This window comes from Leucopleurus acutus (genome assembly GCF_964270905.1).
Source record: "Leucopleurus acutus genome assembly, chromosome: 10".
Classification (NCBI taxonomy): domain Eukaryota; kingdom Metazoa; phylum Chordata; class Mammalia; order Artiodactyla; family Delphinidae; genus Leucopleurus; species Leucopleurus acutus.
The window spans coordinates 85,212,984-85,240,257 of NC_139153.1; the positions used below are offsets into that span (position 1 = coordinate 85,212,984).

At 45.2% G+C, this 27,274-nt stretch overlaps 1 protein-coding gene and 1 pseudogene across 6 annotated transcripts in view; one reads left to right on the forward strand and one right to left on the reverse strand.

Annotated features, from left to right (window-relative positions):
* Positions 1 to 27,274, reverse strand: part of CARMIL1 (capping protein regulator and myosin 1 linker 1) — a 323,350-nt gene that overhangs the window by 269,141 nt on the left and 26,935 nt on the right. The gene's annotated exons all lie outside the window — the stretch shown is intronic.
* Positions 76 to 713, forward strand: LOC309966994 (small ribosomal subunit protein eS12-like; annotated as a pseudogene). The gene is made up of 2 exons: positions 76 to 332; positions 572 to 713. The product of its transcript is annotated as a small ribosomal subunit protein eS12-like (transcript).

Here is a 27,274-nt window from a genome sequence, read left to right on the forward strand (position 1 = left end):
CCGCGGAGTTGCACAGAGGCGGAGGCTCGGTGCGCTCAAGATTCGGTTCCACCCTTAACCCACCGCCATGGCCCCATGGCTGAGGAAGGCTTTGCTGCTGGAGGTGTAACGGACGTTAATACTGCTCTGCAAGAGGTGCTGAAGACCGCCCTCATCCAGGACGGCCTAGCACAGGGAATTCGCGAAGCTGCCAAAGCCTTAGACAAGCGCCAAGCCCATCTCTGCGTGCTTGCTTCCAACTGTGAGGAGCCTGTGTATGTCAAGTTGGTGGAGGCCCTTTGTGCTGAGCACCAAATCAACCTGATTAAGACTGATGACCACGGGCTTCCCTGGTGGCGCAGTGGTTAGGAGTCCGCCTGCCGATGCAGGGGACGCGGGTTCGTGCCCCGGTCCGGGAAGATCCCACATGCCGCGGAGCGGCTGGGCCCGTGAGCCATGGCCGCTGAGCCTGTGCGTCCGGAGCCTGGGCTCCGCAACGGGAGAGGCCACAACAGTGAGAGGCCCGCGTACTGCAAAAAAAAAAAAAAAAAAAAAAAGATTGATGACCACAAGAAACCAGGGGAATGGGTAGAGGCCTCTGTAAAACTGACAGAGAAGGAAAACGCCGTGAAGTGGTTGGTTGCAGCTGTGTGGTGGTTAAGGACTATGGCAAAGAGTCTCAGGCCAAGGATGTCATCGAGGAGTACTTCAAACGCAAGAAACGATCAAATTAAAAAACTGGGTTCTTGTTCCTCATATCTGGTTTTTTATTTGGGGCAGGAAAGTAAGGTCCCTGTTAATGAAGGACAAAAGATATTCATTGCAAAATAACTGGCAGCATGCTATCTGTCTCCTGGTTTCTAAGTGAAAGGCTATTCTCCCAACCAGTAAGTAACTTCAGTGTTGGCAAGTAGAAGAGCCCAGCAAAGACAGGCTTACAGTAAGGTATTGTTGACAGTCAGGGCTTCTTGGGTGTGGACATTTATCACAACTACGACAAGGCCAGCCTAGAACCTAGAGAAATGGGTTGAGGCTAGTCAAGCGTGGGTGTCAATAACTTAAAATCCTAAAGCTGGATTGCATTTAGGCTGTGGGACGCTAGGAGGTACATGAAGTCCAGGTGCATTTATGCACGTGCCCATTAGGGAAGGTCAGGGTGCCTTAACCTTTATTTACCTAAATATTAGGCACAGAAACAAGACGTGCTTCTATGTATTCTATTCCCTCTAGAATCTCAGTAGGGAGACGTAATGGTGACCCATGGACTTCAAGCCTGGATCGAGTTGGGTTTGTTGGTATGAGTATGAAATGTTGAGCCAGGTAGGACTAATGGAAGTCTTAAAACTGGAATCCCTTGTAAATTGCCAACTGGGGTGCTTTGAGTTTCTCTCCCCTGGTTTGCCAGTCTTACTATACAGTTACAGGACACATGTGAAGGGAAAGTGAATTGTTTGCTTTTTTTTTTTTTTTTTTTTTTTTGCGGTACACGGGCCTCTCACTGCCGTGGCCTCTCCCCTTGCAGAGCACAGGCTCCGGATGCGCAGGCCCAGCGGCCATGGCTCACGGGCCCAGCTGCTCCGCGGCATGTGGGATCCTCCCGGACCAGGGCACGAACCCGTGTCCCCTGCATCGGCAGGCGGACTCTCAACCGCTGCGCCACCAGGGAAGCCCTCAGTTTGCTTTTAATTCTAATTTCTTTCTATCATGGTTGGCTTAACATTTTGAGTCCCTACACTGTATTTGGTGCTGTTTGAGTCTGTTGATGCAGTGGAAAAACCATATTTTTGTTTGAAAAAAAGAAAAGAAAATGAGGACTGTGATTTGACAACCCTTGCAAAATAGTCTCCCAGGGGACAAAAGTCCTGGGGACAGAACGCATCAGTGTACAGCCACAGCCAGTGGGGTACCCTCCTATCACGTTAAACACTACTGAGTACTTGTAACTATAATAACCTTCTTTACACACGAAGACCTTATGGTTAAAGAAGTGTTTTTTAATATCTTTACTGAGTCAAAATATTAGTCACCAAATGAAAGTTTTCAAAAACTCTTCACTACATCATGTCCACTCTGAGCAAATAACACTCTTTGTTACAAGCACATTTTCGAGTATTTTGTTTCACAGTGGAACAAAGGAATCACTCACTGGGCTGTCCTCATTCGCGGCTGGCCTCATTCAGTTCACTTGAAGAACCTCTGACCCATCACCACCACGATCGCCCCCCCGCCACCGCCTTGTGTTTTCTCTATGGCACCTTTCAGAGAACAACTCCACTCAGTTCAAATGTCAATGATGCCATTATGGACATGGAACCTTTTAGAGGATGTTGGCTGCTTATACCATTGTGTGACTGGACAACTGACTTGACATTCAGTTTTTCAGAGGTGGTCCAGATCTCAGTTTCCTTCCAGCTTCCTTAAAATAGAGGTGAGATCATCAAGGTCAGAAGAAAGGTGCCCAGTTACTATAATACCAATGAATAAACAGAAACGTAAAAAATAAAGAAATTAAGACCCTTAGCTCGTGAATGTTATTTGGGTTTTAAATAGTTGTGGAGAAATGAGACCGAGTGCAAATATACTGGAGTGAATATACTGGACACTGAGCCATCAATACCTGAATCTTGAACGGATATATGGTTGACTCACAGCAAGACATTCATTAACTCAGAAGTGGAGATGCATCATGAGGAGGTAGAGAGAGGTATTTGAATAGCTCTACATTTTTTTAAAGGCACAAATCATGATAAGCATTTGTCTCTTTAAACTTTATGACATCATAATCCAGCACAATGACTGCCTTTACAAAGAAGCACTTCACTTACTAGAGCAGGCATACAGTTTATTTAAACATGATATTTTTTACATCCAATCTATACACTGTCTTTTAAAGGGCAACTTACCAACACTACAAATCTGTTAGTGAACGAACAGAATTTTAAAAAGGCAACTCTAAATGACTCCTGAGTCTGAGGAAGATACAGATATTAAAGTTTATATCTATACATTGCTCCTAAAAGGATGCATCTAAAACAGTGATTGAAATAAATCTTCTCTGGAACACAGCTGGGCATAACTTGACAAACACTGAAATAGGTGCTCTGTTTACTGATTGTTTCGGTTGACTCATTCAGATAGGCAACGTTTACTGAGTGCCTACCAGATACCGTGCACTATGAAAGGGGCTTGAGGGTATAAAAATGGAATGAGAGTAGTTTTTTACTCTTAATAAAAACCAATAATAATAATACTAGATTGAAAATATAAATAATAATCAATAGGACTTAAGCATAGGTGCTTTCATGAGTGATTTACATGCATTAACTCATTTATCCTAAAAACAATCCTAGGAGATAACCATTTTACAGGTGACAGAGCTGAAGCACAGAAAGGTTAAGTGACTTGTCCAATGTCACACAGTGTGGAGCCAGTACAACACGGGTTTGAACCCAGGCCACCTGGGACTACAGTCCACACTCCTCACCATCATGTTGTACTAAGTTGCTCACAGGCTGATGGGAAGGTGGCTGCATCTGGAAAGGCTTCCTAGAGAAACACACATAGGAGCCGAGTCCCGAAGGATGAGGTGGATGGAATGGGGAGAGGGAGGCATTTCGGTCAGAGGTTAATGCTACCTAAGAGCATAGAGGCAAGAAACCTCTTCTCATCCACAGAGCAAGTAGTTGCTCAAAGCTGGGACTAAGGATGCACACAGCAAGGGGCAGGAGACGTGGCTGGAGAGGGAAGCAGGGGCCAGAGAGCACCACCTGAAACCTATGGGCGAAGTGGGTGAGTGAAGGGTTTTTCCTCCTGGGAGTACCGAGGATGGGTGGAAGGGGCGTGAACTAGGAAGCGAGGAGGCAAGTTGAGAAGCAATTCAAGAGAAAAGTGATGAGGATCTAATGGAGGTGGTGGGAACGGTCAAGGGACCAACGATCATAGCAACACGACAGCATGGAGATCCGCCAGGAATGAATAATTTACACATGCACCGTCTTCACGTAAAAGATGTGCATATCTTCCATATAACATGACTTTAATTACCTGTAGGTGATGTGGAAACCTAGAGATCATAAACAAAAATACCGATGCCAACACGAGGCGAGGGAAAGAGCACTGCACATGAACCCACGGAGCACGGCTTCAGCCCCCGCTCTGCCACCACAGCGGGGTGACTGCGACAGCCCACGTGGCCACTCGCTGCTCACTTCTCTGTAATCAGCCTAGAAATGAGCTATACGTCTCCTTCTCATTGAGTCTCTGCCCGCCATTTCTCAGCTGGAGGCGTGTCAGAATCAGTAAAATGCTTCATCCTACTTCTCTATTAGCTTATTTTCAACAAGTGTTTACAACAAACACAGCTTCACAAAAATCACAAAGATTAAAAATAAGAGTACAACCACACTCTCAGAAAACAGGTCTCTTTAACAGACATTGCATCAAAATGGAAATGCCTAATGACACTGTCTAGAACGTGGAACATACAGAGACCTCATGTCACCTTCATAATTTAACACATCCTTATCATTTAAAGCCAGGAACCCAGAGTTATTATATATTCCTTATAACAAAATCAAATCGCTAGAACTGTGTGCTTTCCAGGATTTCTGAGGATTGGCCGCTCACCTATAGAGAAGGCCTGAGTAATAATACAAGAACCAGAAGCACAAGTTGCGATGCAAATTGCAATTTAAAAAACAAACACATTCAGACCGTGGCATATGGTTCACAGAGACAAGCGTTCTTATACGACAACCCACACGTGATGGGGAAATGAATGTCAAAGACAGGAAAGCTGAGTTTACCTTCCAGACCAGCCCTGACTTGTATGACCTCAGGAAGTCTCTTAACCTATGTGTGACTCAGTTTCCTCATTTGTAAAGATGGGATACTTATAGGTGTTTCACTTCTTTTTTTAAACCCACAGTTAAATGTTTGGCAAATACTGCGTACTTGGGCTTCCCTGGTGGCGCAGTGGTTGGGAGTCCGCCTGCCGATGCAGGGGACACGGGTTCGTGCCCCGGTCCGGGAAGATCCCACATGCCACGGAGCGGCTGCGCCCGTGAGCCATGGCCGCTGAGCCTGCGCGTCCGGAGCCTGTGCTCTGCAACGGGAGAGGCCACAGCAGTGAGAGGCCCGCGTACCACAAAAAAAAAAAAAAAAAATACTGCGTACTTTACTAATCCTCTGGAAGACGCGCAAAACACATTCAATATTAAAGGCTCTGACAAGTTCTGCCATCAAGAAACCTCTTTCTTTAAACTTGTTTGACCAAATAAAGTTCCAGTCATTTAACACTTTGGAACCTTGGCATTCCAAGAGACAAAGCATAGCAAACAGCAGGGAAGGGGTCTTTCCACAAAGCTCGGCTTTCCTGGGTGAGGACCTCATCCTCCGCTACTCAGAAAGGTTTCCTCCCATGTAGCAGGATCAAGGCACAGGCAGCGGAGGGGGTACCACACAGTCTCTCCAACTGAAATACTGCCTCTCTCTCCAGGGCAGTGTTTCCAAAGACCCCAGTTAAGACTCTTGCTTGGGTCACATGTCCACCTCCTGGACTAATCGCTGTGGTCAAGGGACTAGGGCACAGGGACCAGCAGGCACAGAAGCACAGGACAATGACGCAATAAATATTTGCAAACAAATGAATAAACTGGGAAAGGGCTGCTGGGCTGGGCAGACAAACAGCAGATTGCCAGTTCAACCACTACCTAGGCTTTTATGATTATTATGACCGAAAATTTTAGCACTGAGAGTCCTGGCAACAGAGGCAAAAAGCAAACACAGTGTTATTTTAACTAACTGATTTTTTAAAGGGAAGCAGGTTAAGTTTTTTAAATGAGAAAAGTTTGGTTTTCCTGGCACTAGATGCTAACAGCAATTTAGCATAGAAGCTATTCACTCAAAAATATCATTCACGGGTCCTTAAGGAAGCACAGAATAGGAAAATGGACTGATGATTCGTTTAACCAAAAAATGTGGACATGTCCTTCACACTCAGCTTCTCATATCAACTTTTGCTAAAAGCCAAAGACAAACATTGAAAATTAAAGACACTGCTTCGGGGTGCTTCTTCCGGGTGGGTCCAGCCAGATAGTTTTCCAGAAATCTAATAACAAAGGGGACTCTATTCTGACTACCTGGGGGACAGTCCTCTGGGTCCTGCCAGGCGGTGAGGCAGAAAAGAAAGAGTAAAGGCCGCAGGGTTGGACAGACGACCAACGTTGTCGGCTTCTGGCCTCCACTGATTAGCTTTGGAAAGTGGCTGAAGGATTCTAAGCAGGGAATGATACGCTTGGATGTTTCATTTCAGAAAGCCACTGGGGCAGCTGTGCGGACAGAGGATGAGAGTGAGGCCACAGGCCATGGGGCCAGTAGTTAAAAGGCTGCTGAAGTTTGCCTGGAGAGCCGGTGATGACAGCCTGAACGAAATTTTAATGGGACTTAGTGCCCACGAAATCTCCTTAGTCTACGACAGGTCAGCCTCACTCGTGAGGCGTCTATGACAGCAGTGGTGCCCCAGGAACACACAGTCCTTCCCCAGAATATTTTGTGGAGGGCTGTTCCCCCACCCACTAATGAGGTCCTTGCATGTCGCAGAGAACAAGTGACTTCTTCACCTTTTATACTAAAACAGAAGAGAAATGGTTCTGACAGCAAGAGGCTGGAGGAGGCCCAGAATGAACTGACCCAGAGCGCGAGCAGTGGCTAACGCTCCGTTCCTCAGGGTCCTCATGGGCGGAAGAGATGCTGCCTACCTCCTCCCAGGAAGCTTGTTTCCCCTTGTTGAAGACTGATTTCCCATAGAAACAATGTCAGAATCAAACAAACTTCTTGTATAATTTATCTTGAGAAACATGATTCACTTCTGCAAAACTTTTAGCAAAATTATATTACAATAAGTTCTGTCCTCCCTCTCCTATCTAAAACACACAAACAAACAAAAAAACCCTAAAATACAAACTAATTTAAGAGCTCAACAAAATGATAAGACTGACCAACAATCCTCGATCTTTCTAAGTCTATAATGGAGCATCGGAGCCAGTCCTTCAAAATGGCAAAGAGCCAGCACCTCTGAGAAGTGTTCACCTTAGGCAGCAGGTAAACCATGGCCTAGGCCATTCTAGGTCCCATCCTCACCTGTCTTCTAAAACCAAAAAGGATTTTCTGACTTGGTTACAACTTAGCAGGTCTCCCAGCCTCCAGCCTTGCCGTTCTGTAAGCCCGTTACCACACTGGGGTCAAATGTAAATCTGATGTCTCCCCTTCTTTCCGGACTCCTTAAAAGGTTCTGGAAAGCCCTCCATGACTTAACTCCAAACTATACTTCAAACGTTAAATTCTTTTCCCACCTGTCACTAACTCGTAGCCTTCAAGCCTCAACTCAGGCTCAACTCAGGCGTCAACTTCCCAGGGGAACGTCCATCTAGCTCTGAACTAAGCCAAGGGCCAGTCTGTCATCCCACAGCACTGTGGGCACACCTCTTACTACATGATACTGAGATTGTCCGTTAGAGTCTGCATGTTCTTTTTGTTTTGCTTATCTTCCTACCCCTGGTAGTAGCACTGGGCCCAGCACATCACAGGCACCTCACTGGTGTTTGCTAAACTAACTACAGAATGAAACTTCTCCTCTGACTTCCCTCTCTAATCCTGACCCTCAATTTCCTGCCCTACAACTGTGTGCCTCAACGTGCACAAATGGGTTATTTTAACCACAAATCCCCAGCGCTGAACAGAATCACATACTCTTCACAAGTTCACCACTAAACAACTCCTATCAAAGAATGTCTGCTAGGGGACTTCTCTGGTGGCGCGGTGGTTAAGAATCCACCTGCCAAAGTAGGGGACACGGGTTCGAGCCCTGGTCCGGGAAGATCCCACGTGCAGCGGAGCAACTAAGCCCGCGAGCCACAACTCCTGAGCCCACGTGCCACAACTCCTGAGCCCGCGTGCCACGAGCCCATGCTCCGCAACAAGAGAAGCCACCGCAATGAGAAGCACATGCACCACAACAAAGAGTAGCCCCCGCTCGCCACAACTAGAAAAGCCCACGCGCAGCAACAGACCCAACACATCCAAAAATTAATTAATTATTTTTTAAAAAAGAATGTCTACTTAGATTAATAATAATGAGCTAATGCCCGGACTAGAGATTGAAACCTTCCATATATCTTCATATACACTGAACAGCCTGAACAACTCTTTGGGGTAAAAGTACCCTTTCTTCTCATCGTTTTTCTCAACCCTATCTTTCAAAACACACACATGCAACAATATCTTCGAAAAATCCGGGCTGAAACAAGAAGGGATCTGTACTTAGATATGACGGAAGAGATGATCAGTTCTCTCATTGAACTTCTCCAAAAGATCCCTTATGTGTTCCATTTAAACACGTGTTTCATCTTACTCATATCTTGATCTGAACACCAGCAATGCTTCTTAGACGAGAAGACTTCTCACCCTGTGCTTCTGCAAGGATAATACACGCTCCCGGGCTTCCCTGGTGGCGCAGTGGTTGAGAGTCCGCCTGCCGATGCAGGGGACACGGGTTCGTGCCCCGCTCCGGGAAGATCCTACATGCCGCGGAGCGGCTCGGCCCGTGAGCCATGGCCGCTGAGCCTGTGCGTCCGGAGCCTGTGCTCCGCAACGGGAGAGACCACAGCAGTGAGAGGCCCGCGTACCGCAAAAAAATAAAAAAATACACATTCCCAAACACATCATGTTCTGATCACTTAGGGTGAGGGTCAGGGAACCCAAATGTGTACAGAGGCCAAGGTGGTGTTGGGCCAGTCACTACCTCTTCTGATCTGTGTTAGGCACAGACGTAGGCCTGATTCCAAAGTCTAAGCTCTCAAGAGCGGCTGGAACTGAGATATATGACTGAAATCTCCCAATTTGTAAATACTGGCAACCAATTTAATTTTTTTTAAACTCTGTGTACTTAAAGCACGTTAGAATAGGCTGCAGGCCGCTAGCTGGTGACATCTGCTTTCCGTCTAAGCTACCCATTGTCATTTTCAGTGGCCCACTGATTATAAACTTTTGTCTTCTCCAACATGACACAGAGATCTTTTGTGGCTGGAAATACATACGACCCTCTAAGACTGGCACCAATTGTAGGGCCCAACACCCGATGCCCCGGGCTCCAGAACAGCTGGATTAAAGCATCCATGTTAACCAACAGGAGTTTCATCCAGCTCATCATTCCAGGAGTTTCCCCCACATTTCAGCTTAATTACCTCAACCACTGTTTCCACCAGGAGCCAGGGGAGAGGTGACAGCAAATGCAGTCTACAGGGAACTGCTCCAAAGGCCCACAGAACCCGAGATAAGTCTGGGAGAGAGAGAGAGATAATGATCCCAAGATCGTAGAGTGGAACTTGAGAGAGAATAGGTTAGGAGGCTGAGACATTTGAACTCAGAGAGATGGAACTTCTATAGGAAAGGAACAAGGCCTTCCAGGTCTAGAGGGAAGAAAAGGTCAATAAACCTCAAAATAAAAAGGAAGCTTTTAATGAAATGCTCAAAGAAGCGCCTGGTCTGTAGCTGCCTTAACGTAAGATTCACAGGACTATCTAGAGAACTCTCAGGTCCGTCTTTAAGGGCCAAGCCCAACACTGAACATCTAAAGAGTCCTTTCTGTTCCGTGAGGTACCTGCCAGTGAAACTAAGCTTAAGTGCCTTGCCATGGCTCAGTCTCCTTTAAAGTACCTCATTAGGGACCTCCCTGGTCCAGTGGTTAAGACTCCGTGCTCCCAATGCAGGGGGCCCAGGTTCCATCCCTGTTCAGGGAACTAGACCCTGCATGCCGCAACTAAAGATCCCTCGTGCCACAACTAAAACCCGGCGCAGCCAAATAAATAAACATTTTTTAAAAAATAAAATAAAGTACCTCACTGGTCCTTTATCCCTTGCGGACACCTCTGGCTTTATCTGGAGAAACTCACTCTGTAAGCCCTGTCCCATACTCCGCTCTCACACCTACTCTGCCCTCATAAGCTTGGCATAGAAGAAAGATCCATTTTAAACTTGGATTTAAAACAGAAATTTTCTTTATTCGCTCATTTCGTCAGCTACAAATGAGGAAATCCCACCTGCCTCACAGTGGGGATGAGATGAAATAATAAACCAATGATTCCAACCATAAACGGTGCTCAAATGTTCTTTTCTCTCCCCAAGCCCAGTCTCCCACTCCAGCCCCAGCATCGTTTTCTTTCTTTTTCCTTTTCTTTTAATTGGAGTATAGTTGATTCACAATGTTGTGTTAATTTCTGCTGTACAGCAAAGTGATTCAGTTACACATATAATACCTACATTCTTTTTTTATATTCTTTTCCATTATGGTTTGTCATAGGATACTGAATATAGTTCCCTGTGCTATACAGTAGGCCCTTGTTGTTTATCCATTCTCTATATAAACGCTTACATCTGCTCACCCCAACCTCCCACTCCATCCCTCCCCCTCCCTCAACCCCGTCCCCCTTCAGCCCCAACGTTTTATAGTTTATGACCCAAAATGTCAAAAGTACAAAATTCTGAAATATTGACTGTACCGAACAGAAGCTTGAAGCGATACACAAGTGATAAATCTCGTTTTCCTCCTCTTACTCATTAATATAAATTTGCTCAGTGACAGATTAACTAAAAAACTGTCAATTCCACGAAGTTGGATGCAAAAACAAAACTTAAAACACACAGTGGCCCATATCAACAGCCAGTAATAATTTTTATTGCCGCCTGTTACGCTAGTTGCCAGGAAATATTTTTTTTTTAATCTTGGATGTTGTTTTAAATATGTAATAAAAAGAAAATATGACCGGCTGTTGAAGCCCATATGCTACTCCTTTTCAGGACTACAAAATGCTCATTCAGAGCTGGTTTGCACACAGCAAGGAGCCGCTTGCTTCAAACACTCCCTCGTACACTGGCAAGTCCCAAACATATTTCTTGAAATTAAAGCTTTCCCTGGGCTATGCGCTCATACTGCCACCAAAGGTCAACATCTTCACTTGGACGTTTCAAAGGCATCCCAAACTCAATGTGTTCTAAAGTTATGTCCTTTCGCAACCCCACCAGTCTCCCGCATCACACTGAACAAGGTCCCTACCTACCCAGTTTCTCAAACTCATCACTGATTCCCCTTATTTTCCTCAACTCTCATATGCAAGTCCTACTACTTCTATATTCCAAACACATCCCGAATCTGTCCACCTCTCACCACCTCCTCTAGCGATCCTGAGACAAGCGGTTCTCAAACTTTTCCGTGCACCAGATCATCTGGAGGGCTTGATAAAACACAGATTGCTGGGTCCCGTCCCACCCCCTGGAGTTTCTGATTCAGTAGGTGTGCGATAAGGCTGAGAATGTGCATTATTACTAATAAGTTCCCAGGTGATTCTGCTGCTGCTGGTCCTGAGAACACCTTGCAGACCCATCACCCTACACCAAGTCATTATCTCTCACCTCCCTACCCAGGAACACCTAAATTACTGGTTGTCCCACTGTCTTGCCTCCCTCTAATTTATTCTCTACTTAAGAAGCCTCAGTCATCATTTTAAACATATCAGATTGTGTTATTTGAAAATGAAATCCAAACTCCTTAGTTACCACAGTGTATGTGGTCTGGCGTGGCTTCTCTGATCCATCGTGCTCTAGCCTCGGTGCCCCTTTAGGTCCCCTAAAACCAAAAGCCTCCTCAGGACCTTTGCATATTCTGCTGAATCTGCCTAGAAGCCCCTTCCCCTCACTCTTCTCTCTTGACTGTTCTCTCTTTTCCTTCAGGCATTACCTTAAATGTCACCTCTTAAATGTCTCATCTAACTACCCTACATAACCCCCCACCCCACTCCAAATTCCTTATCATTGCACCCTTTTTGACAGTTTTTAGCCTTGCCACAATTAATGTGTATGTATTTATTTACCTGTTTGTCTGCCTCACTGTCTAGATGGCTAGTCAAGCCATATGTGTCATACTTGCTGTACACCTAGCACAGGGCCTGCTATATATAAGTAGTACATACCGAATAAATTTCTATTGTATAAATGGATGGATAAATGAATGAATAACAAACCTTATAACAAGAGCAGACAATGACTTCAAATTTCTAGCTAACATAATCAAACCACCTTCCAGATTATTTGAATCCATCTCTTTAGGACAAGTTAATTATGTTGCAAACAAGTCAAAACAATACCATATGAGAGCTGTAAGGGGTGGGAAAAATACAACTGAACACAAACCATTTCCACAAGAACAGACCCACAGCAGAACCCTGAAATCTGAAGGTAGACTGTCTTGTCCAGTACTTTTTTTTTAAGATAACTAAATATCAGCCTGCCCACCAGATGACATTTTTACAAAACATTTCCATATTAAACAACTCACGGTATATGACAATATGTCAACACGCTTTCATAGAATATATACTCCTGCGTCACATAACAGCAAATATTCAACGAAGTCTCCACCACATGGTGGTGGAAACCTCATCTCGATGCACAGCTCAGGGAACTGGTCTCCACTGATACTCAGTAATAAATCAGGCAAATGATCACAAAGCTCAAAGGAACCTGCACCCCCAACCCCCCAAATCGTGTCTGCTCTTCTCTGATCCTTGATAGAAGGCCTACTCCATGCTTGCTTGTTTAGCAAATTTTTTTTGAGGAATAAGTAACATCATACATCACGGGCATTCACAGCAGTTTCCTGTAACCACAGCGCCACTCATATATTCCTCCTAGAGTCTGTTATCACTTTTCTGCTTATAACCCTCTGATAGCCCCCAGGGCCCTTCAAGAAAAACTCTATACATTCCTCAGTGTGGCACGTGAGTCCTTCCTGACCTGCTTTTCCTCGCTGCGGCTGATGCTTCCAGCTACATTTCTCACCACTCCCTGGATTCTCCTCTTGCAATTCTGTAACCAAATTTGATTCCCCTCAGATCAAGTCTCCTTGCTCAGCAAACCCACCACTGACCATCTCCTTTTTTTTTTTTTTTTTTTTTTTGCGGTACGCGGGCCTCTCACTGTTGTGGCCTCTCCCGCTGTGGAGCACAGGCCCCGGATGCGCAGGCTCAGCGGCCATGGCTCACGGGCCCAGCCGCTCCGCGGCATGTGGGATCCTCCCGGACTGGGGCACGAATCCGTGTCCCCTGCATCGGCAGGCGGACTCTCAACCACTGCGCCACCAGGGAAGCCCGACCATCTCCTCTTCATCTAATTCTAGTTTTTCCTCAACACTTAGTTTGGTGTAACAAATGTGGACCACGTGCCACTCTCTGGGCTTCCCACCACCATCGCTCTTCCTGGACTCCACGGAAATAGTTCATTTATTTGCTTTCTCCTTGACGACACTGTGATGTCCCTGAGGGTCTGATCCGGGCCGTGTTCTTTTCCCATCCCAGTACCTAGCACAGAGCCTGACACAAGCAGGGTTCAAAAGAGAGTAACAATAGCCAACAGCAGAAGCAACCCAAATGTCTGCGAACGGATGAATGGACAAAGAAAATGGGGTATATTCATACGGTGGAATATTATTCAGCCTCAAGAAAGAAGGAAATCCTGTCATATGCGACGATGAACTTTATGCTAAATGAAATAACCCAGACTCCAAAAGACAAATACTTACTAATTCCATTTATATGTGATATCTTAAGTAGTCAAACTCGAAACAGAAAGTAGAATGGTGGCTGCCGGGTACAGAGGGGGCAGAGAAAATGAAAGTTGCTATTCAACGGGTATAAAGGTTCAGTTGTGTTTTGTTTTGTTTTGTTGTGGTACCCAGGTTTCTCACTGTTGTGGCCTCTCCCGCTGTGGAGCACAGGCTCCAGACGCGCAGGCTCAGCGGCCATGACTCACGGGCCCAGCCGCTCCGCGGCACGTGGGATCTTCCCGGACCAGGGCACGAACCCGCGTCCCCTGCATCGGCAGGCGGACTCTCAACCACTGCGCCACCAGGGAAGCCCAAAGGTTCAGTTTTGCAGGATGAGAAAGGCTCCAAAGCAAACCAAGAGGAGACCATCCAGCAAGCCGAGGGCCGACAAGGCCCTGTGTGGCCCGGCCCCTGGTTACCCCTCCACCAGCCCCAGCAGCCTTCTTGGGGTTCACACGTGTGCTTCCTTGATCAGGCCAAGCATACTTCCACCCAGGGCCTCCATTCACACTGTGCCCCAGCTGGAATGCTTCCCCCCATCACTGCAGAGTTCTCTACTGAATGTCAAGTTCCTGACAACCACCATCCCTAAAACAGCACCCCTCACCCCACTGGGTCCCCTATCCTCCCTGCTCTTATTACTACCAGAGATTCTGTCATGTGTTTATCTATCTGGGCATTCACTGTCCATCTCTCCACCAGAATACAGGACTCTGAGACTTGTTTTGCTTGCTGCTGTGTTCCCAACACCTAGAAAGTCCCTGGCTTACGGTAAACACTCAAATGTTTGTTAAATAAAGAGCAAGATACATTCAGCCCTACATGAGAAACCGTGACACTTAACACTCTTAGGACTGCCGTGCCACGCTTAAGCATCCTGCAAAAATCAGCAACTTCCCAACACCAGAAATTTACTTCTCATTTTCTTCTGACCAGTGTGTTTACCACGAGAGCTTTGCCCTGAGAGTCCCTTTATCAACAGATGTGTGTTTTGAGCCTCCCCCCAAAAGTAAAATGTATTGAATCGTGAGGTATGACGCTCTTCAACATAATTACTACCTTGCATTAGGGATGCTATACTGCTGTCAGAGCGTCCCCAGCTCTATAAGTGGAAACAGGAGGGTCTCCCTTCAGGGGTAACCCAAGTCTCCTCCACACTCCCCAGCCTGGGGTCTGCTACCCTCTGTAGCAGCCGCAGACAGGAGAAGGCGTTCCTACAGGCCAGCGCCCTTGTGGGGCATTAAGTGAGGTGAACTCCCACAACTCATGACTAGCTAGATGATTATCTAAGCCATGGGCTCCCAAACTGCTGACTTGGGATGGCAGCCAGATACTCGTCTTTTTTCTCTTTTCTCTTTTCTCTGTGCCTCTTTTTTCTGCCATGATGATCAATTCCTACAACTATCACTACTCTTCCAGCTTTCTATTCTGAGCTAGAAAACCAAAGTTCCCTAAGTCCTGAGCCATGTTTTACCCTCTTATAACCTGATCACTTATATGTGAAAACGATAGCCAAGAGGGGGAAAAAATGAAACAAGCAAATGAGCAAACTGTGCTTTGCACGGGGGGATGTGAAGATGAATGCAATACTCCCAGTCCCCACAGGTGTATAATCTAGTGACTATCCATAAAAGGAGCTGTCAGGAAAACTGGAAAAAATAACCAGGAACTACTTATGGTTTTCAAAACTCTTTGCAACCATCCACAAATTCCTTAAGGTCAGCTTCAACTAAGACAACCAACCAAGCTTCAGGAATACATTTTTTTTTTTTTTTTTTTTTTTTTTTGCGGTACGCGGGCCTCTCACTGCTGTGGCCTCTTCCGTTGCAGAGCACAGGCTCCGGACGCGCAGGCTCAGCGGCCACGGCTCACGGGCCCAGCCGCTCCGCGGCATGTGGGATCTTCCCGGACCGGGGCACGAACCCGTGTCCCCTGCAGCGGCAGGCGGACTCTCAACCACTGCGCCACCAGGGAAGCCCAGGAATACTTTTTAGTTCACTTTCTTTTACCCATTCCTTCCCTCTGTCACTGTGAATATTTTTTTCTACGAATACTTTTCCAAATGTTGATCCAGCACAAGATAGACATCCCTTTTGATTCTATCCACCTAATAGATTTTTACTTCTCTGTTTCCATCTGTTGGAACTCAAGAGCTACCTAGACAGCAGGCTACAGTGAGAGAAACTTTCCAAATAAAGTTGGAATTAATTACTTGTAACATTTTCAAAACACCAAAGGGAAAGGGGAAAAGAGTGTTACTGCGGGGAAAAAAATTAATCCCACCATCACTACTCTAGCTCTCCCCCCAGTCTCCTCCCTCAGTACATGCAGACCATAAATCATCACGTTGTCTTTGAAGTTGACTGGAGCAACCCAGCCAAAGAGATGGGGCCTTGGACTGGATGGAATGGTGATCTGTTCAGAGATAAGATCCCAGCTTTGCATTTGGCAGAGAGACTCCTGTGAGAATTATCTGAATATTGATAAGGAGGGGCAGAGAGACGTAAAAACCGGGCTTCCGTGATAGCAGTAAGTTATCAGAGCTTAACAGAAAGCCTGCTCCTCAGAGGCTTCAGCCTAAGACTGTCACTCAGATAACGCCATCCAAATCCAGTTGGATCAAAGAACGGAGGTAGCATTTTTTCAAATCATTATAATGCAGAGACTGTGGTAGTAAAGGAAAGTTTACAAGATCATGGAAAATAGAAGATTCTGATGGCCAAGCAACTCAAAGGGAGCGCCTAGGGGGACAGAGGAAAACGTTATATAAGGTCGAATGCAGCTTCACTGTACTTCTGGCATCTTCCTGTGTAGCTTTAGGGAGAATAAGACAACTTTCTGTCTTTTCTCTACTGATAACTTACATGGAAAGGTTCCCACAACTAGAAGTGATGGGGACACTCATTCCTCAAGTGTTTACCAAGGTCCACGGGCCACACGGTGTGCTGAATGCTGGCAATACAACGGCTCCCACCTTTGGGGCATCCACAGTCGAGGAAGTCAACCCAACTCACCAGGGAACACTCTTCCCATGTGAGATTAGGCAGCAGTGCTACTAACCAATGCCAACACAATGCCTTTGTGTTGAAAAACAGTAGACCTTGAACAACGTGAGCATTAGGGGCAGTGGAAAATCTGCATACAACGTGTGGCCAGCGTCCCCGTACACAGGAGCAGTTCCTCCACACCCTTGGGTTCAACAACCCTGGATGTGTGGTACTGCAGTATTTACAGTCTTTATATCCTCATGAGTAGATCCGCGCAGCTCAAACCTGTGTCGTTCAAGGGTCAACTGTAGTTATTTTCTTCTTCTTTTTTTTATAAATTTATTTATTTATTTTTGGCTGCGTTAGGTCTTCGTTGCTGCACCCAGGCTTTCTCTAGTTGCAGCGAGCAAGGGCTACTCTTCGTTGCCGTGCACGGATTTCTCATTGCGGTGGCTTCTCTTGTTGCCAAGCATGGGCTCTAGGCACGCAGGCTTCAGTAGTTGTGGCTCACGAGTTCTAGAGCACAAGCTCAGCAGTTGTGGCTCACGGGCTTAGCTGCTCCATGGCATGTGGGATCTTCCTGGACCAGGGCTTGAACTCGTGTCCCCTGCATTAGCAGGCAGATTCTTAACCACTGTGCCACCAGGGAAGCCCTGTAGTTATTTTCTTAGAGAAGAAATGTTCATCAATACAGCTCTGACCTGAGGTTGGCATTGACAGTAAACACAGATGACAGCTCGGGGAAAGCCCCAATGCTCCCGCAGCTTCCCCATGCCCATAGAAGCCATTAGACACATTTCTCATGGGTTGTATCTGATAACTTCACTGGCCAAACTTGAAAACGATTTTTCATCTGCCTCCTGCATTCTTCCTCATAAGTGTCCTAGCTGCTCTGGGACACATTCTGACACTTCCAGAAATTATCTATAGGGCTTCCCAGGTGGCGCAGTGGTTGAGAGTCCGCCTGCCGATGCAGGGGACACGGGTTCGTGCCCCAGTCCGGGAAGATCCCACACGCCGCGGAGCGGCTGGGCCCATGAGCCATGGCCGCTGAGCCTGCGCGTCCGGAGCCTGTGCTCCGCAACGGGAGAGGCCACAACAGTGAGAGGCCCGCGTACCGCAAAAAAAAAAAAAAGAAAAGAAATTATCTATAGATTGTAAGTACTTCAACACATAATGATATACCATCCCCGCAGCAGGAGAGAACACTGAAAATTATACGCAGCATTCACTGACGTGCGCACACATTTATGTCACCTAAACTGTGTGTGTGTGTGTGTTTAATCCAGAGCACTTTAACAATCACCCTATTTACTCCTTTGCATCAAAACAGATTTCTTTAAAATTAACTGAAAGAAATGGAAGACTCAAAACAGCATCAAATACTTAAATTTATTTTCCCGAGTAATACGTAATGTAACATATTACATGTATGTTGTGTTCTGTTGATTCAATTATCTTCATTTTTGGAAGTCTTCTTTGTTCTTTTATTTGGAAAATCACTTTAACCTTTCCTATTTACATGAAGTGCCCAGGCTGTACCATTCCGGAGGTTTACAGTAACAGTACACGTTTACCATTAATGTACTCATTCATTCAAGTGCCACGTTCCCCTGAATCTTCCCGGTTTCACCGAGGCTGAATCACACCCTCCTTACGCTTCTCAAGCATTTGGTGCGGTTGCTAGCAGAGCTCTGCTCTCACCTCCAGAGCTCCTAGACTACCTACCTGTCCCCCCATGAGTCTGGGAACAAACCGAGTACGAAGACTTTTCTTGTCTTACCATAGCGCCTTCTAAGTTCCTGCAACCCAGTAGGTGGGTGATGGCTAAAGGTAGAAAAACAGTAAATGACAACATTTCTATTGACCAACGACTATATTATATGCAACCAGGTGCTGTAAATCCTCCCTTCGAGGAGTAATTCCAATTCTGGACATTTATAGAAGACAGGCAGAGACCAGGCAACCCGTGTGCGTAAAACGTGGAATGTACACGTTGGGGGTGAAGGAGGCAGATAGGCGTAGCACAGAAAGGTCTAGATGATCTTAATGCTCCTCCCATTCCCGAGAGTCCTAGAAAGAGGCAGGGCACACCCCTCCCACCTGCGCTGGAGAGAAACTGGGAGGAGCGTTCGGCTGCCTCTCCACCACTTCCACCAAGAATGCCACGTCCCATCAGGGAGAAATGCTATCTCAAACATCCGACTAGCCTGCAGGGAGAGATTATTGACTACACAGCTTTGTTTCCTTTTTATTTCTGCGCAAGGCCTATTCAAAACGTGCAATTTGTTGGGGGGATAAAATGGGCTGTGATATGTAAAAAGCTTAGAAACAGTAAGCACTCTATGTCTGTTAGCTATTAATATCGTTTTCTATTTAGTTGGGGCAAAGGTGAACCATGACATTTTGCTGACAGTTATCTTCCTGATCCTCTGACTTGTCTACTGTGTCATTATTCAGCCACACATGCAAATGAACAGACCTGGGGAATCGCAATCCTAAAAACAAGCAAACGAAAGCGCACCCTCCCCTGCAAAAGTTTAGGGCAATAGCTTTGCTTACGTAGATGCAGCAAATTCACAAGGTACTGCTTCCTCTAAAGCATCCAGCGGTGCCCACCCCTCCTCTAAAACCTGCCTCTAACCATGGAGAGGGGTCAGCAGGAGGGCCAAGACAAGGGAGAATGTTCCCATTTCACCTAATCAGAGTGCTTTTTCTCTTTAGTAACCACTTTACAGGCGCAGTAGAAGTAACACCATATTCTGATTACCTTTTGGGTCTTTGAAACAAGATCGCCTGTGTTCATTGACTAGGCCTCAATGATTAATCTTCTTTGACTACTGTCTGAACATAACATGTGCAGGTGCCTTTGCTGATGCATATGCGGAGCAAACAGGAATTAACTAACCCACTCTCAGGGAGCCATCATTTTTTTTTTTAAGAGGTGAATGCATGTAGAGAGTCAGTATTTCCCAAATCTGCGGCAAGGTTATTCCACTCAAGAAAACATTTTACCTAATTTATTAGATAAATTAGGAGTTTGGGATTAACATATACACACTACTATACATAAAATAGATAAACAATAAGGACCCACTGTTTAGCACAGGTAACTATACTCAATACCGTGTAATAATCTATAATGGAAAAGAATGTGAAAAAGAATAGATATACATATACATCACTTTGGTGTACCGCTGAAACTAACACAACATTGTAAATTAGCTATACTTCAAGTAAAAAAAAAAAAAGAAGTTTTGCAGGGATTCCTACTCTTAAGGGGGCTAACCCCTCCTTTGAAAATCTAATAAACTATGGGTCCCAGAAAAATCAATACAGATTAAGTTAGCATGTATATTCTAGCAAGTTAATGGGTCCAGGATTAGGAGAGTTAGTCTGAAAAACAAAGACTAAACTCTGTGCGTGCATCCCCTCTCCTGAAAGGACCATCAGCCTCCCTTAATTAGCTGTTATCAGATTTATACACTCCCTGCCTTTTAAGGAAATCTAGCTCTTTGAAATTAGCAGAACTTTCAGTGTCACAGTTTCAAAGTATGCATGCTACTAAACAAAACCTTACCTAAATTATTACACTAATTTTTTAAAGTGTGAATTATAAAAAGTTATTTTATTACTTGCAACATTCAAAGAAATCAGAACAAGTCGGCTGAGTGAAGCCCAGCACAGGCTGCAAAGCAGAGGATTCCTCTGATGAATAAATCAGAATGGTGCACAATTAAGTCTAATTAGTTTACTCAACACGTAAGCTAAGACTTCTGCAGGGCTAGAGCAGGACACTTAAAAAGGAGCCTATGTTCTTAGCTGTTTCAAACACAGCAACTCCTTCCCCTTTGACTTACCTTCCTGCGTCTATATTAAGTGGCCTACCTCGTGAATAAAGAGCTAATAATGGATGTCAACAAGTCCAGCCTCCGATAAATACAATTTTCAAATTCTGCTATTCACTGAGTAAGGCTTTACTAAGTATGCGATGTGTCCAGATCCCACTTCAGGTCAAAAGAAAAAGCATTCTGACCTTCCCTGGTGGCCCCTGTGTCCCTGTTGGGCATCTCATGAATGTGGGTGAGCAACCACCTTCAGGATACAGGACTGGATTTTCTGGGCCATTAAGACCAGGTTGACATCCGGGCACTTCGGGACTTCACCCACTTAAGTGAACTCCCAGGTGCTCTGGGGCAGCAGGAACACCTCTCCCAGGTACAGAACATCCTGGGTGGCAGCCTCATAAATACTGCCTCATGCTTCATCCCCAAGAGGGAACCGTGGGCAAAGGAGTTGTGTTAGACAAAGGGCGTCCCAAAGAATTAGTCTTGCTTAGGAAGTTCAGGCCACCCACCTCCTCGTGCTGGAGGACTTGAGGCTTGGGGCAAAAGAAAGGAAACAAGAAAAGGTGAGGTGCCTTCTGCAGCCACTTCTCACTTCCCTCAGTAGGATTTACGAAAAACAGCTCAGAAAGGATTAAAAATTTAAAAAAAGCAAACTCTCCTGGCTCAAAGCTTAGTTGATAAGGTTTCCCAGAGAGGAGAAAAGAACACCAAAATCTGAAGAGGATTTTCTCAAGGCCACATCAAGGCCTGATAATCAAGGTCACACAGATTCTTCCCTTTTCGTTACTCTCTGCACCCGACCAGTAGCCCAGATCAGCTGGTTTTGTCCCCGGAAGGTCTTTCACGTCTCTGCATCCCCTCCTTTCCAATTTCATTGGGTATGCTCCAGTCTGAGACCACCCAGACAGCTGTCAAACCGGTGCCCTGCTGATCCCCTTCCAACCCACTGTGCGCACAGCTGCCGGAGCAATGTTCCAGGGCAGACCCCTTTCCTCCTGCCCCAAACCTTCACAGCTCCTCAGTTCAGACAGAACAAAATTAGAGGCTGCGTGGTCTGACACATACCAGGCCCAGAGTCTTGCACATAGAAGATGCTCAAGCAAGGGGGAGCTAATAACAGAAACAAAATGAATATGCTTCTTTCTTTCTTTCTAAGAAATACTAATATGTATTTCCTCACTACTTCCAAAAAGAATGAAATGCCTTAAAATGCAGATCCTAAAAAAACAAATTTTTAATTAAAACAAGAATTGGAAGACAAGGAGGAAAAGATGGGTGAGATTTAGAAGCTCTGTAAGTAAAGAGGAGCTTCCAGTACAGAGTGAACAAAACTTTGGGGCATCCAGGAAGAAGAATATGCAAAGAATATTATGAGTTGTGGCTCTCATTCTCTAATAAAAGGGAACAAACAGTAAAAAAACCTTCCCAACTCAACTTTGAGAGAAACTTGTCCCAAGGACAATCCCCAAAATATGCATTAGAGAGGGAAAAAAATGATCAGTGACAGTTTTTACTTTGTAAATTGTAGAAACAGTCCTCAAGCCTTCCCCCTCCGCTCAACATTCTGATTAAAAACTGAGAGCCTACTGATAAATCTTGCCTCTAGAAAAACCACCCTAGGACAGGAGGACCACACCGCCAGGTACACTACCTTCATGTAGCGATTCAAGAGTTGTGCCATGATGAGGATTTAATAATTAGCCCTTTGGAATATGAACCATCTTTTCCAGAATCATTAAGGCAATTCAAAACTGAGACCCTGCCAGCCCCTGGGGGACAGGCTGCCCACCAAGCTGGAGAACCACAAGGATGGTGTTTCCTGACAAATGCAAACACCCTGAGTTGTGTCAGGGTTCACTCCTAACTCCACACAGTGCTCTGCCTGGCAGCCAGGGCTCCCTGTCAAATTTTTAACCTGGTGTAATCATTTCACTAATTAATTAAGGCTACTTTCAGTTCCATCTTCTTAGTTGTTAGAAGCATTTCTCAGCTTATGTCAAGAAACATTTCCCAATTTAAGGTCATTCACAAAGCTCGTCAGTACCAGCATCACTACTAACAATGACATTGAAGGCTTTCACCTGTGACCAAGTCTTAACATTTAGCCTTCAAAAAGAGGGGGGGACGAAGGTAAAGCAGACTCACAGTGTTTCTTAAACATTATGTGCATATAATCACTTAGACTGCAGGCTCCGGTTCTGTAGGTCTGGGAGGGGCTAGGATTCTGCAGTTCTAACAAGCTCCCAGGTGATGCCAGGGACGCTGGTCCATGGACCACAACTTGAATAGCAAGGGGCTACATAGTGTCTGTTTCTTTTTCTTTTAATTCTATTGTATCTTATTCTGAGTGAGCACAGGGAAAGGAACACTAAGCTTAGAATACTGATGAATTAGATCCCAGCAATCCCCAATTCATGGGAAGGGGTACCTTCAATATGTATGACAAAGGTGTGAAACTAAGAACGCATTTTGTCATAGAATAAGATTTCCTGAGATGGAATCAATTCATATGCCTTGAGGGAAACACATACACACAAAAAGGAGGCTGGAGAGAAAAAAGGAATGAAGGGGTATGTATCGTTATAGGGAAGGCTATGGAAGAGCCAGTGACCTCCACCACAGAGGAGGTATGTGGGGAGCCCTTAGGGTGGACAGTGGAGGAAGCAACAGTGTACAAGCTGTTTCTGCAAGGGGGATGTTTATAACTGAGCAGTGCCTATCATTCTCAAACAGTGAGCAATGAATAACAAGAAAAGGATCAAAGCACAGGCTAGAATTGGGGTGTAGGAGAAAACCTCACCACATCACAAGATTCCTAGGATTAGACAGGGTAGACTAGGAAATTTTCCTTCAGGCAGGGGAAATGAGCGCTGTCCTTATAATCTGAGACATACGGCCTCAACCACATTCCTTCCTCCTTCTGCAAACCTGGGTGCCCAGCTAAAGTTTCTGGCTTCCGGTTTCCTCATCTGTACAATGGAGAAAATAAGAGGACCCACCTCATGCATTTACTGAGAGGTTTCAACTGGTTACCGCATATAGTAAGGGCATATAGGAAGCCTTTAATAAATGGGAGCCTCTATTCTTTTTCTTTTTTCTCCATTCAACAGAGCAGTGGCACACACTATGTCTGAAGTACCACCCCCTCTATAACATTCTATGATTCAATGATACTTTTCGGTCCCCTCTAAGACTTTGCTGCTATTTTTCCGACACTAAAGCAACTCAGTTCATAAGCAAAACCCTAAATATGTAGGCAAATCTAACCATCAGAAAGTTAAAAGTTATTTTGGGGAGTTTATACACACTACATCCATCTGTATCATAGCCAGTTCTTGTAATAAAGCCAAGTATACGCTCAACTGTTGATAAATATCTGTAAGATGAAAAAGATTCCATTTCGGAAACAGTTGGATATATCAGGAAATAGCAATGGATATACAGAGATATTGACAGAGAGGAGTAGCAAAAATTAGTTTGACTATAATTACAAATATATACACACATTAAAGCAAAATAAGTTGGCTTTAAAATTGGGCAGAAAAAAGACCTGCCAAACAGCTTAGACTTCCTCTAGGATTCTTTTTTTTTTAATTGAAGTATAGTTAATTTACAATGTTGTGTTAGTTTCAGGCATATAGCAAAGTGATTCAGTTACACATATATTCCTTTGCAGATTCTTTTTTTAATTGAAGTAGAGTTGATCTACAAGGCTGTGTTAGTTTCAGGTGTATAGCAAAGTGATTCATATATTTTTTTCAGATTCTCTTCCATTATAGGTTATTACAAGATATTGAATATAGTTCCCTGTGCTGTATACAGTAAGGCCTTCTTTATTTTATATGTAGTAGTGTGTATCGGTTCCTCTAGGGTTCTTTATTCATTTTACCTAGAATATTTTTCCCAACGTTCAAGTGTCTGAACCACTATAATCAGAAAAAGATCAACTGAAAAGAAAACAGAATAATTGAACGCATAATTTAAAAATCTCATTGGATGCAATAGTTTTCATTTTCTCTTCCCCTCCAAGTTTTGCTGGGGCTTACTTTAGCAAAATTCGTTCCATGTTTTACATCCTTTGGTTTCTCACACCCATTCCGAGGAATGAAAGAAATCATTGAAAGACAAGAAATCAGAGAAGGAACTGGCCAACCCGCAGATAAGTGAGCCCTAAAACACATTTATTTGAAAGTTCAAGGCACCTATCTTTTTAAAAATATACTACCTCTGGTTTCTCCCAAATAACCTTTAAAAAAAAAAAAAAAACTGCTTTCCCTGGGTAAAGATCTAAAGACCTTAGAAATGCCAGCACTACTGGTACACACAAGCAGATCTTTGTCCTCAACTCTCGGCTGGACTGCTAACTAGTTTCCTGGTCCAGAAGCCCATCCCCTCATCCCCAAGCTGCACCGCTCACCCTACAAGCCCTTCCCATCCTAAACATCATCCGTCCAGATGGGTCTCGGCCAAGCGTCCTCAGCCCCACATCTTTCCGTCCACTAACTCTGCAGCCTTAGAGACCCAACAGCACACTGGCACTAACAGTATAAAATGATTAGGGAAAGAGAAGCCCCAGGGAAACAAGCCACTCCATGCGAGCCCGGGCAAGCTGGGCAGGGGGGCCAGCAATTCCTGTCCCCAGAGGAAGGCCATCCTCCAGGGCAGGGTGCAGCCTGGCACAGGAAGGATGGGAGGAGAGAAGGACCCCTCTTTCCCTCTGGGCAAATATTCAGGCTACTCCTTTTGTAAATTTAAGAACAGTGTGTTTCCTCTTCCATTAATCATTCCCACACTTAGGAAGATAACTATGTTCACTAAGCGAAAAAGAAAAATTATTTTCCAAATAAAAATGCAGGAGGCAAGGCCAGTATACACACAGTTTTTGCAGAGTTCTCGCAGGCTGAATTTGGGAGGAGGGTTTCTCTGAGTTCCTCACACACTGTGGTCCACCGAAGGAAACAAGCACAATTAAATGAAAACCTTCATAAAAGCCCTTGGCAACTCAGAACTGGAAACAAGGGTTTCTTCTCCCCACTTATTCCCCTCTGCTGGCTTTTTTTTTTTTTTTTTTTTTTAACTGAGTCACGCGAAGGAAATTTCAGGCACTGGCACGAACAGAGTTGGGACACTGCAGAAATCTGCCAGCTGTTTCCTTAAATAATGCAAATCTCCTTACCACCTGGCAACACTTCAAACAACTGTCTTTGGTAATTTCTTAGGGAAAAGAAGACAAAAGTCATTTGAAAAGGGGGATGGGAATTCCAAAAGCTATCCCAACAATAGGACTGAATGACCCCCCCCCCAAAAAATAAACTCTAAAAAGCAAGTTTCCACATCAGAATATTAATTTCCCACCAAGTATGTATCCTCAATTAAAAAGGCTTATCACACATTTGAGGGAGAAAAAGATGTTAGGAATTAAAATTCCACATGTATTATGGTTGTGGTCCTCAAATTATGTTCTTATATTCATGAAGGTTTGTCTTTTTTTTTTTTTTTTTTTTTTTGCGATACGCGGGCCTCTCACTGTTGTGGCCTCTCCCGTTGCGGAGCACAGGCTCCGGACGTGCAGGCTCAGCGGCCATGGCTCACGGGCCCAGCCGCTCCGCGGCATGTGGGATCTTCCCCGACCGGGGCACGAACCCGTGTCCCCTGCATCGGCAGGTAGACTCTCAACCACTGTGCCACCAGGGAAGCCCAAGGTTTGTCTTTTTAAAAAGCTGATGTTTTACAATCTTCCTGGCTATTTTCCCAGGAGGAAAAATAAAACTGGTGGAATAAGAGGAAGAACACACAAAATTTGTAAATCATCCTTGGGATCTCAACCACTGAAGGTTTTTTGTCTTGGGGGATATATACTCTCATACTAAAGCAGTCAAACAAAATTTCAGTAGGTTTTTTTACAAACCAGAAGCCCAGCCTTTGGTGAGGCTGCTATAAGGGGCGCTATAAATCTTTGGTGCTTTGAAATTTATTTGGGATCACCCAAAATGAAAGGGGCTGGTAGGAGATGTGGGCAGAGAAAGGTTTTCACCCTTCATCTTGACAAAATGTCTTTATTTTTTAAGTGTATAGCTTAGAATGTATTTAATCACTAATAACTAGATTTCCCACCCCCCCCGCCCCCGGTACGCGGGCCTCTCACCGTTGTGGCCTCTCCCGTTGCGGAGCACAGGCTCCGGATGCGCAGGCTCAGCAGCCATGGCTCACGGGCCCAGCCGCTCCGCGGCATGTGGGATCTTCCCGGACCGGGACACGAACCCGTGTCCCCTGCATCGGCAGGCGGACTCTCAACCACTGCGCCACCAGGGAAGCCCACTAATAACTAGATTTTAAGTTCTACGGGCATGGGATAATTCTGTTGTTGTTGTTGTTACTGTTATCGCCTCCCACCAGACACAGCACGTGGCTAGGCACACCGTACATACTATGGATGTTCCAACTAGTCGTATTGACCAAGGGGAAAATAATGCACCAGTATGATAGGCAGCTAATGCCTTCTGGAAGAAAATCAGTGACTGGGAAACAAGGGTGGATGGGAGGGTAGTGTCTTCAAAATCACCTTGGAGTGACTTTGAAACTACACATCCCCTGCCCCTCTGAGACTATGACACATCCAGAGGGGTTTGGCATCTTTCCCCGCTTCCTCCTCCCCAGCCCCATGTGAGAAGCATTGCCCAAGTGTGTCATTGTTTCTGAGGGATGTGTGTCTTATCTCAGGTGTGTGGGTGGGTGTTGATGGCTAATGATTTACAGCTTCACTCTGTAACCTTGGCATCTCCTTTAGGATAAGAGGAGGAGCTGTC